This window comes from Micromys minutus, assembly GCF_963924665.1.
Source record: "Micromys minutus genome assembly, chromosome: 4".
Lineage (NCBI taxonomy): Eukaryota > Metazoa > Chordata > Mammalia > Rodentia > Muridae > Micromys > Micromys minutus.
The window spans coordinates 35816243-35829139 of NC_137973.1; the positions used below are offsets into that span (position 1 = coordinate 35816243).

The following is a 12897-nucleotide window of genomic DNA, read 5'->3' on the forward strand; positions in this document are numbered from 1 at the left end:
ACAGAGTGGCTTACATAAGTGCTTTGGGTGCCAGCAGCTAGGCTTCCTTACAAGGTGTCAAGGTTCTTGAGTCCCCCAACAGGTTCTTCTAATTATTCTTGGTGTGTGTGTGTGTGTGTGTGTGTGTGTGTGTGTGTGTGTGTGTGTGTGTGTACATGGACTGGGTACCCTCTCTCTTCCCACCCTTCCTATCATCAACTGAGATCTCAGCAATCTCTTGCCATTCGCTCCCTGGTTTACCTGCAGCATTCCAGGCAGGCCACTGTGACCTGGCAGCCCTGCCCCTTCCCACACCAACACTGAGAACATGCTGGCTTTCTTATCTCTGTCCTCCTCCTTGACCCCAGAGGCCCTTTCCTGACTGGGGTTTGTTCCTTTTCTCTCGCTTGTCTCTACCCTGAATTTAGCAAACACCCAACCCACTCCTTCTCTTGATGGGTATGTAGAAGATTCATCCCTACAACCCAAATTCTTGCAAAAATTCAATAGATCCCCAGGGCTAATGATGGTCCTCCCTTTCTGGTCCCACTATGTATCTTAAATATTCAGAAAAGGAAGTTGACAGGGTGGATAGTGTGCAGAAAGCTACAAGGTTAGAGGTACCCTTTGATTTGGGAATTTCGTGATTCATGTTTTAGCCAAAGAAAATAAATCCAATTAGAGAAATACCCCACATAGGCCTGGAGATGTTCAGTTGATAGAGTGCTCAATCAACATGAAGGAAACCCGGAGGGATCATCGGCCTGTGCTCCTAGCACTCCGGAGACAGAGGCAGGATGATCAGGAGTTCACGGTTATTCTTGCTACTTAGGGAGTGAGAGGCCAGCCTGAGCTACATGACACTTGAGAGAGGGGTTGAGCCGAAAAGAGAGTGGACATTTAGAAAGTGTGAAGTCATTTATGTAAATAAAAATGTGTATCTCAGAAATATTTATAATGTGGAACACAAAAATGGTAGCAATGACGAAGTATTTGCTAAGAACCAGGCATCATTAAGTTTTTACTAGTATTATTATTTTATCCAGTCCTCTCCCTGTTTCTCAGAAGGAACAATGATTATCTAACCGAGAGCTACAACTGCCATGTGTCCAAGTGAGGTTCTGTAGAGGAACAGACAGATGTATTTTAATATATTAAAAGGGATCCATTGGACTTGTGGGTATATGTGAGATCGTGCCATATATTAGATTCAAAGCATATGCAGTCTGATGGAAATGCCTGCCCAGGCCCTGCAGGCTACTGTACCTATTTGGTTAAAAAGCCATTCTATCATTCCATCAAACTATCTGCTTCAGGATGGTGGGGGAACATAGTAGGGCAAATGAATTTTATAATAATGATGCACAAACTTAACTGTAAAGTGGGCTCCCAGGTCAGAAGCAATGTTATGTGGAATACTGTGAAGGGGGCAAGGCATTCATAAAGCCCATGGATATTCCCTTCATAGAGGATTAAAATGGGTGTGCACGTGTGTGTGCATGCGTGTTTTATACACACTTGTTAAAACACCCTTACTGCTACTCTGGACAAAAGAAGCAAAGGCCACCCTCTGTAGAGACTTGGAAGTGCAGACATTTACAGAATTTCACTTGAAGCTTCCTTCTGACCAGGGAGTGGAGCTCAGACAGAGAAAGGAAGAAGACAGTAGCCATCTTAGTCAAACTTAGCTGCTGTCCAGACATTATCTTGTAGTGGTTACAGATTGTAGCTATTTTTGGAGAGTTTATGGCCAGTGCGGGAACTTCATGTATTTGACTATATCCCAGGGTGACTTAACACCAGGTGAATGTCAGTCAACTCCCCAGCTGTCTAAACTCTAAGTTCCTCTGGAAATCATTCTTAACTGTGGCAACGTGGTAGACACTATAAGAATAGGCGAGTGATGGTGGTTGGTTTGGGAAAAGAGCTGACATGAAATTACACTTCCGAAGTGAGCTTCATTAAGAGTGGGTCTCAAAACCATGGGAGCTGTGATCTGGCCTCAGGGTGAGAGGATATTATAAATGGGAAGAGAGAGAGAAGATCTGGGAGAAGCCCTAAAAGAGGTGGCTGCCAGCTGCCATACGTGGGGTGATGGGACATGCCCAGCAGGAACCTGAGAGGGCATAGGAAAGCCTAACAATGTCCTTTGAGGGTGACAGGACAGCCTGTAACACAGGAGGCATAGAAGGTAGAACTATAAATAAGGGCTGTGAGGCCACAGCATGTCATAGATTCTTTATGCCTCAAAGAGAAACCTGCAGTAGGCGTGGCCTGATCCCTTCAGGTTTGGGGATCTGGCTTCTTATAGTGAGACTCCATGAAGCTGGTGCCTCACATAAGTTATGGAGGTGTCCTTTGCCTAGCTGTCCCATTTTTCTGAAACAGCTCCTTTATTGAGGATTTGGTTTTGAACAGTAAATCTATTTTAAGTATACCAACTGCCTTGAGCCTTTGAATCTCTTCATCAAAACTAAGCCAGGGGCATTAGACATCTCCAAGTTAACAGCAGGTCATCTTTTGACCTGTATGTCAAAATTAACAGCCAGCCACTTAAATAAACTCTCGGTACCTTCTCTTTTTAACAAAAGTTATTTATTTATTCTTGTTTATTATTTGCTTAATGTGCGTGTTAATGCATTAATGCATGTTCTATCTGCATATATGTCTGCATCATGTGCTTGTCTGGTAACTGTGGAGGCCAGAAGAGGGAATTGGATCCTTTGGGACTGGAGTTAGAGATGGTTGTGAGCTGCCATGTAGGTGCTGGGAATTGAACCCGGATCCTCTGGAAGTTCTTAACTTCCAATTAAGCCAGTGTTCTTAATCACTGAGCCATCTTTTGAGGTGCCCCTTGGCACCTTTTAATTTCATGAGCTACAACACTAAACCTGAGATCTCTGCTTGGTGAGCCGTATGGATAAACTCCTCCTGGTCTAGTTTTATGTTCTTTTGAACACTATTCTGCTCCCTCAAACCCATATTCCCCAGGTTTCCATTTGAACGGATTAGGAAGCTCATTAAGTTCTTTAGGGTATAGAGAACCTCTTCTTGGACCACACTTCCTATATAGGATTAGGGGCAGACGTGGGTGGACACCGTTTGGGCTCATAGATTAGTGCTACTTTCAACACTGGTCAGTGACACTTCACTCTGCAGTGGGCACCAGTTAGTGCAGAGGCTTTTAACTGGCCAAAGTGGTGACAATAAACGACTGTTTAGTGCTCAGCCCTAAACAAGACAATCATATCATTTATTTACCCACCAACATTCAGGGAACACCGCAGAAGAGGAGGCAAAAGGAATGTAAGAGCTGGAGGATAAAGGGGAATGCTAGAAGATGCTGGCCCTGTTCTTCATTTCTTGATTAAATTGCCCCTTTCCTTCCATAGCTAAGCCCAGTTCATCTTCTTTCCCTTCCTACCTGCTCCTTTACCCTCTGTTCCTCAGACCATCCAGCATCAGAATATGGCTCGTGCCCTCAGAGGCTCCCACTGGACGCTATTCTTTGTTACAGTGTTACCCACTCAAGCTCATCCGAGGCAGCTGTACCTCTCCAAGGCAGGTTGACTCTTTTAACACCCAATATAATTACCAGCGCTTTTAGGATAAGCACCCCAGGCCAGTGGTTCTTCACCTGTGAGTCACAATCCTTTTGGAGGTCACCTCCCAGATCTTTACATATGATTCCTAACAGTAGCAAGATTACAGTTATGAAGTGCCGACAATATAAGTTTATGGTTGGCGGTCACCCCAACATGGGGAACTGAATTATAGAGTAATAGCATTAAGAAGGTTGAAGACCCCTGCCTTAAGCCCTGGCAGGCTCAACAGGCTAGGCTCTGCCACCCATCCCCAGTAAACCAACTGAAGAGAGATGAAAAGCAAAGAGATTTAGTCAATGTGGGCACACTGGGAAGAGGAGCAAATAAAGGGGTCCTCAAGTGCATCTTCTTCCTTCTACATCAGGTTCAACTGCAGACAGAGGCCAGGAGACTCGGCTAACAAGCAATGGGGGAAGTGTGCCTGTGGGGGGAGGGGTGGTCTGTGCAGGAAAGGGAGGGAAGAGGGACAGACAACACCAAGGATGACAACATTAATTTAAAGAATTAAACAAAACTGGCATCCTGCCCGGCATTGCCTCACATTATGTCAGCTGGCAAGGTGGTCTGGTAAGTCATCAGCCTTGTGTACAACCCCTCCCTAGGAGGCAAGGTCCTCCTCTGACTGTCATCGGGGCTTCAGCCTTTCCCTTTGAGTCCCTGGGCCTGTTGTTTCACTAGTCTGCTAAAGGAAGGGAGAAGCAGGAACCTTTTACACCCCCCGCCCCCCATGATTACAATGTAACAATCTGCATCATCTCCTGGGTTCCATGGGTTGCATGTAGAGAACTCTCCAGTGTCTACCAACGATGGCCTGGACCTTTTCCTTACCTATTGGGCTGTGCATCCCAGAACTCCACATGACAAGTTTGAAACTCCACATGTGCTTGTGAAGATAGCATGTCTCTTTACAGTACCCCCTCCCCCTTTAAAGCCTTTAAAGCCATTCATTTGCGTGGGGTTGCTGTGTTTACTGCTGTGTTTATCTGCCTTTGAATCCCCCTGTATCTTTCCTCAGGTCAGGTCCACAGCTATTAAACAGCAGCAGAACTGCCCACCACCTTGAGAGCAAGTTGACTGTTCTTCGGTGTCTAAGGACTGTGGAGGGAGTAAGGGAAGCCCAGAGAGCCCTCTGCTCCTATGTTCTGTTCAGCTGAGCCCCAGGTGAGCTTTCTTTTTTAGATCTTCTTGCTTTTCTGCATAAAAACCCTCCCACCCTTAATAGCTATTGACAAGTTGCAGAGGGTAAAGATGGATCTTTGAGCAGAAAGCTGTTTCCCTTGTGTGTGACTTTCAAAGGTCTGCTGTATGGGCAGCGGCAGTTTGTTTTCCAGAGGGACACGTCTCCACATTTGTAATGACAGGCGCATGGAGTGGGACTCCAGGCCCTTGGCTGGACACTAGGTGACAGCTAATTTTCATAGAAGGGAAGATGAAATAAGAAGTCTTTAGACTGCAGTGTCTTTGTCTGCCTGGTCTCAGATAAAACTGAACGAAGCATTTGCCTTGTTTAGGGGTTGTTAATGAGCTCGTTCCTGTATTTTGAAGAAATAGCTTCTTGTTTTAGATCTCCAGGGTCATACCAGGATTGTCAAATGCCTTTCGATTGTTTACCTTTGGTTGGGGATGATAGGATGGTTCAGTGGGTAAACATGCTTGCTGCCCAGCCTGTTGACCTGAGTTCAATCCCCAGGCCCTTCATGGTAGAAGGAGAGAATCAACTTCTGCTCAGTTGGTTACTTGTTACTTTATATCTCTCCTTAACTGCAATCAGATTCTTAGCTGGCTCACAGAGATGATAAGTGTATCCATTCTTTTAAGTGAAGCTCTGTGTATGCTTGAAACTATGTATTTTATTTATGTTTACCTGATTAATTACTGATTCTGCAATGAAGATTGTCACTGTAAGATACTTTCTGAGAAACTTCTTAGATTCTCATTTGCTTCAGAAAACAAATGAAGGGAGGCCCTGGTCCTGTGTGAAGGAGAGTTAGGAAGCTTCTGAACATCCTGCTCACCGGTACACCAGGGTTTGGGAAAAGCACACTGGGCAAAGAGCTTGCATCAAGATCAGGCCTGATGTGGGAGATCTAGCTCGGGAAGCCTGATCACCAGATATCATGGAGTCTGGCAAGATGGAGTCTCCCAAGAGCGTGCAGAAAGCTGCACAGATGGTGGAACAAATCCTGAAGTTCATGGGGATTACAGAATATGAGCCAAGGGTTATAAATCAGATGCTGGAGTTTGCCTTCTGATGTGTGACCACAATTCTAGATGATGCTAAAATCTATTCAAGCCATGCTAAGGAAGCTACTGTTGATGCAGATGATGTGCGACTGGCAATCCAGTGCCGTGCTGACCCGTCTTTCACTTCTCCCCCAAGAGAGTTTTTATTAGATATTGCAAGACAAAGAAATCAAACCCCTTTGCTATTGATCAAGCCATATTCAGGTCCTAGATTGCCACCTGATAGATATTGCTTAACTGCTCCAAACTATAGGCTTAAGTCTTTACACATAAAGGTACCTGCAGGAAGAATAAGGGTTCCAATGCTAAGTGTTGGTTTAGTTTCTAATAGGCCGAGGACTCCCACACTTGCACGGCAACTCCACAAGCCATGTCTGTTTCACTAACATAGGTAAGCTGACGTCCCTCACAGGGCAGAGGTTTACAGTGCAGGTGCCTGCTTCTCAGTCCCCTGCTGTCAAAGCTTCCATTCCTGCAACATCAGCAGTTCAGAATGTTCTTATTGATCAGTCAGTAATTGGGTCCAAAAACATTCTTACTATTACTAATATGCATCACAAAATACAGCCAATGAGTCAGCGAACGCACTAAAAAGAAAATGTGAAGAAGATGATGATGATTATTTGTAATCTAGCCTTGACACATGCAACTTGTAGGCCGGGTCTTGGATCCATTGTACTGAAGTTGAAAAACCATGTTAGATGTTTAAAGCTATACTTTAGAAAGTGGTATTTAATAAGTATACTTACTATGCTTTTTTGATTGAAATGTTCAGTTTTACTAGAACTAGTAATGGTTTTTTATCAACCTTTATGCATAAAAAATAAAATTGTTATTTATCAAGTTTGAAAAAAAAGAAAAGAGATGAAGACCTCAATTCAATTTTTATGCCAGAATAAAACCTTCGTAAGGCCCTAGTACAATTCTCCCATGTCCCGAGTGTGTGTGTTTGTCTCTCTCCTCCCTCCTTTCCTCTCTCTTGTCTCCTCTCTCTTGTTGGCAAACCTCCTCTGCTGTCTCCCCCCCCCTTCTTAAAAAGTATTAGATGACAATTTATTTATTTTTAGTTTATGGGTATAGTATTTTTGTCTGCCTATATGTCTGTACACCAGGTGTAGCATGCAGTGCCCCAGAGGCCAGAGGAGGGTGTCCTATCTTCTGGAACTGGAATCACAGACAGTTGTGAGCCACCATGTGGATGCTGAGACCTGAGGGAGGGACCTCTGCAAGAGCAGCCAGTGCTCTTAACCTCTAAGCCACCCGTCCTTTCCCCACCATGTCCTCTTTGAACTAAATTCTCCTTTGAAGTTTTCTATTCCTCGTGGTGTCTGATCTCTGCCTCACTCTCCAAGGGTGCTGATGGTTCACTTACTTCTGATCCTTTCACGTCACGCCCTACAGACGACTGAGTGACACTTGGAACCGCAGGAGTGCAGTGTTTGCTGGGGTTTGATTTTAAGGACATTTTCAGTATGACATGATGTGCGTCTCAGGATCGTGAGCTGTGTTTGAATTTTGAAGGGACTTTTCTTCAGGTGATGCTGTGGTGCCCCCCCAGGTAGAATGATACACATTTTGGTGGGGAGAAAAGCTTGAAATCACAAGAGGCTTTGGCTGAGTTTCCTATTACAGCTGTAACAAATGCTCACAAAGTTAATGACTTAAAACAAAAACACACCAGTTTACAGCTTTGTAGGCTAGAACTTCACCATGTGTCTCACTGGGCTAAAGTGGAGGTGCCAACAGACTTGCTTTTTCCTCCTCCCTTCCTTCCTCCCTCCCTCCCTCCCTCCCTCCCTCCCCCCCCCCCTCTAATAGAAAAGAATTAGATTACCTATTTTCTCCCGTGTTAGAAGGCCATCTGTATTTTCTGTGCATGGTTTCTTTCTCCACTGTCAAGGCAGAGTGTGGCTTCTCCATAACTGACCACAATCAAGTCTCTGACTCTCTTGACCTCCCTCCTCCCCTCTAAGGATTCTCACAGTGACCTTGCCATCTTTATAGCCGGTATAACCGTCTCGTTTGAGGATCATCTGATTATGAACTTTAATACCTTAATCCCCACAGCTATGCAAGCCTCATATTCACGAGGTCTGTTAGAATGCAGACATCTTTGGATATCATCACTGTGACTGTCAACCCTAAAAATAGAAGTCCCAGTGTGACAGGGCTTGTGAAAAATCAGGGGTAGGAGGCGACATGAAAGAAACCAGTCATAAACTAGCTTCTTCTGAGCTGTGACCTTTTCATGTTGTTCATTAGACAAAGGGGCCAGAGAGCAGCAAGTGAGTATCTGCTGTCGGGTTGATATCGTGGCCATCCAGAAGCACGTACAGAGAAGGTGCTGTCTGTACGGTCCACGAGGAACACTCCTCAGGGCATCCCCTTGGAAGGAAAGGAAAGCTGGAAATAGTTGGGGAGAGAGGAAGGGGAGGGGGAATAGATTGCAAAGCAGTCTCAAAGAAGACACCATTTGAAGCTCTGAAGGGAGTAAGGAGCCAGACCTTTGTTGAAAGCACTGGTGTCAGGATGCATTACTACAGTAGTTGGTGTTAAAATACATCATTTTCTCTACCTTCTCTGCTCGTGGTGACTGAGCACCAACAGCCTGCTCGCGGTCCTCACTGTTTGCAATGTGGAATTAACACATGTGCTGTAAATATTAAGAAAAAATAAACACACAGAACTGAGCCTTTACCCAGGACTTGGGTGATGGCATCTGTTCCTCTTTTCCCACAATAATACATAGGAGGTACTGTAGTTGGCAAGTACTTTTTGTAGCTTTTTTTTTTTTTTTAAATATAAAATAAATGTAAGGAAACAGAAGACTGACACCGTGTGCAGGGAGAAGAAAGGAGCCAGTCAAGCCAAAAATCCAGCAAACAGTAGGGACTGTGCCAGGGCCTCTCAGGTGCACCTACCCTCTGCCCTATCTTTTATTTGTGATTGTGCCCTCCTAAGTTGCTCTACCCAGGAAACTATAGACACACACACACACATCTAGATAATGCAAAAGAAGCTTAGCACAAGCAAACAGTGGTGTCTCTGCAAGCCAGCCCTGCTAGCCAAGGGAGCTCTGCAGCCTCTAGGTAAGGGGTGGGGGGTGGGGGGGGAGTTAGCTTCCTGTAAACGGCTGACTTTGGGGCCTGCTTAGGCCAGCTGCTCCCTTCTCCAGTAAATCAAACTTTAGAGTAGAAAAGGAAACATTGGCACACTTCTACCTCTGCCTTGCAGGGGAAGGAAGAGTCTTTGCCTTGGGTTTAAAGGGCACTGAAGTGCTTGCCGGCCACATGAAGAAAGCCCTTTGTGTGGTAACCATGGTGCCTGCCCTGTAATCTCACTTAAATCCTTTAACCCTCAGGGTTTTGTCCACTTTACATATTGTGAAGGAAAGGTGCAGAAGTGAAGAGAAGGTCCTTGTAGGTTCCAGGGAGTAAGCAGCGAGGCGGAGAGTGTGAGCCTAGTTCATCTGGAGGACCTGCCCCCAACAATGGTGTTTCTCCATAAAGGTGTCGGTTCTTTCAGCAACGTGCTTTCAGAGCCTTCATTTCCAGGGTCACTAATCAAGCTTTTGGGGAGCATGTATTCTAGATACACCCATTCTTCCCGAGTAAAGCTTTTCCCTAGCCTTTTTATTTTCTCCATCCCTCCACCCCAGAACAGAAGGGACTCTGTTTTTTAGGAATATGACTTGTTTATGGGCGTGAGGGTGCTCGCTTGCCCGTGCTCCTGCTGGGAGATATACATGCACACCAAAGGCCTGCATTCTGGAATCAATTATTTTCTTCTCTCTTAAGGCAGAGTTTCTCTTTGGTGTTTCTGTCATGTTCCTTTCTCCAAGCTAGCTAGGCAGTCTCCTGCCTCTGTGTCCTTCTTACGGTAAAACTGCTAGGACTACAGATGTGCACCACCTTATCTGGCTCTGTCCCAGGTCACCAGGCTTACCCAGCAAGCACTTTTACCTACTGAGCCATCTCTAGCCCTCCCTAACCCTTTATTCATTATACATATCTATACTGTATCTATGTACATAATAGATGCTGTTGTGTGCGCAGAACTGTGTTTAATTGGCTTCGCTAAGCAAATCCAAGGATAAGTCACACACTACCCAAACCCTCAAAGCCAAAGCTGGGAGCACATGAAAGCCTGGCTCCACACTGGTATGGTACTCACACCTGTATCCTGCCCACAGGTGGGCCCAGCCTAGAGAACACACTAATTCTTGTCTGTGTTTTCCCCTTTCCGTGGCTCCAGATGTTGTATTTAACTTTAATGGGTGAAACACTACGGTATAAATGTGGCCATATGTCAGGTATGCATGCACACGCATGAGCACCCATGTATTTATGTGTAAAAGCCATCTCTCAGTGCCAGCTAAAAATACCAAGTAGTTTGTCTGTGCTGGAAATTGAGGGCACCATATGCTTGCATTTCTAGGTCTTCCTAAGAATTATATAATTGGCCCCCAAAGCCAAGAGGGCAGGATCAGGGCCAGCTGTGGGACATACTTCTGATGGGAAATGCCAAGGAAGGCCTGACCTTTCAGAGAACTACCTTGCCAGCCCATGGAATGTTTCCAGCCTTTGGCTTTAAACAACAGCAGTATTCAGAGGTTGAGTGTTGTGTTGAAAGCAATCTGTCCCCTTGCTTTGTCTTGGGGACTTATCAAGGTGAAGCCTGGTCCTCCAAGGCACTGGATATCCAATTTAGAGCCGGGCACAGTTGTCAGAAATCTTCCCAGTCATCTCTAATTAGCAGGCTCTGGGGTTCTCCAGGGTCACACAGTCTAGGCAGAATGGAGATAGGCAAGAGTTCTAGTCTCCCCACTTCCAGAAGAGTACCCCAGAAAGTCATCCTGGGAGAAGAGAAGCAGAAAGGTTTTCTGGGAGGAGAGCCATGGGAGGCAAGAAAAGCTTATCAAGAGCTCCCTCTGTGCTGGCCCTCCACAGATGGGAGAATCTGATTGCTGCAGACCCACTGTGGGCCTCTGCAGCATTCTTCCCTAGAAAACCCTCCCCCATTAACCTCTATCTCTGTTCTCTGTTACTTGACTAAGGCCCCAGTACAGAGATCTGGGACTGTAATGGATCGTGGACCACTAGTAGCATATATGTGTTTGGTTTAGTGGGTGGTATTCACCATGTTCAAAATACAGAGAGAAACTAGATTAGGCTGGGATAGGGTGTAACTGAGGGCATGAGAGGGAAATGAAAGTGTGGCCCCTGCTATCACTCTGTGGCTCTTACATTAGGATCTAAAAAGTAACTTTTTGTTTTCCTTTCAGGACTAGGGGATGGAACCCAGGGCCCAGGGCATGCTAAGCAAGCACTCTACTGTGTGAACGAAGGGAGCATATGGAATTGTTTACAGGTGAAAATCAAAGTCAGAAAGAAGCCATGATAGAAAGACATAGCTAGAGGAAGCAAGATAGACACGACGGCAATGATCAGTCAGAGTAGATGATCACCGATGCATATCTGCTATATAACCATCTATGTTTCCAAGTCCCGGCCAAAAATGTTTTATAATTTAAAAAATTAAAACCACACACAAACACAGAAAAATGTTCATGTTTCAAAAATACATTGAAACAGCAACAACAACACCAAACATCAAGGGAGCTAAAGAAATAGCTCAGTGGTTAAGAGTGTTTACTGATCTTACAGAGGACCCATCTGGGCTCCCAGACCCCACACGGCAGTTCACAGCCATCTATAACTAAGGTTCCAGAGGATTCACTGTCCTCTTCTGGCCTCAGTGACTCTGCACACAAGAGGAGCACAGGCATTCATTCAGGCAAAACACTCATCCACATAAAATAAAAATAAATAAGTCTTAAAAAGGAAGTAAGACAACAAACCACTTGTGCCTCTAAGTCCAGGAGATCCGGCGCCCTCTTCTGGCCACCATGGGTATCTGAACACATGTGGTAGACATAATCTCATACAGGCACAAGCACATGTTACATACATACTTTTTAAAAATAAGATAAATATCAAACCAAATCGGTTATATGTTAAAATACAGCACATAGCACAGCACTAGAGCGCTTGCTTAGCATGTGCGCAGTCCTGGATTTGATCCCTAGCAAAATTCAGCAGCTCTCCCTATAAGTTATAAGAAAAGAGTGAGAGTTTGGCAAGATAGAGAGAAATAGCGAAAAGAACTGGAGAAAGATTTGGTCTTCCAAATTCCTTCAACCCCTGTTCCCCATCACTTCAGACTAGCATACACCCAGGGGGACCAAGGTACACTGGGCAGGCAGCCAGCAGGGGCTTCCCAGACTCCACCATTTTTTCTCAAGAAGCCTCCTTTCAGTCCAGTCGCAGGTCTAGCTCTTCTTTTAGAAGCAGCCTTTCACACATGTACCACACATCATCTTGGCTCTCTCTCCCCTACCATACTGGGTAGCAGGGTTTGTGCCTCTGTGTCCACAGCCTGTGACACCAGTGTATTCGGTAAGAACTGTTTAGTGAGAGACAGAGTTTGTGCTGGTCACTTGTTATCTGTGTTGCATTATAGTGCTTTAAAGAGGGGAGGGGCGCTTTCTCCATTTGACCAACAAGAGAATGAGGTCCAGGGAGGCCAAATATCTTAGAGTCACACTATCAAATGGAAGTTGAACTGGGATCCAGTCTGTTCACAGAACCAGAATTCTCAGTCACTGTACCTTATTGTCTTGAGGGAGGGATGGAAGCCAGAGGAGTTTAGAAGCCCTGGATACTCCCAGGCCAAGCAGCAAGCTTGATGGTGTAGGTTCTGGGTGTTGTGTGGCTGAGAAGGGAGGGCATGATCAGAGACATTGAGAAGGAAAGAGATGAGTGTAGCACAAATAGCCACAGATGGCTTCCAAGTGATTGTGGTCCAACCCAAACATCTTCCCTAAATACACATCTGGTGATGCTAAAGCATCTAGTGATGTCTAGAGATAATTTCAGTCATGGTGTGGATGAGGTAATGTGCTGGTCAATCTGTCCTTGACTGTCTTGAGACATGGGTAGAAGGTTGGTAATAAGACACCTCTGGGTGTCTGTGAGGATGTTGCCAGTAGGTAGGGGAAACTGCTCTG

General features: G+C 45.3%; 1 pseudogene across 1 annotated transcript; it reads left to right on the plus strand.

The window, feature by feature from the left end:
- Nucleotides 1-5701: 5701 nt before the first annotated feature.
- LOC308420053 (transcription initiation factor TFIID subunit 9-like) lies at nucleotides 5702-6457 on the plus strand (annotated as a pseudogene). The gene has a single exon. The product of its transcript is annotated as a transcription initiation factor TFIID subunit 9-like (transcript).
- Nucleotides 6458-12897: the final 6440 nt, after the last annotated feature.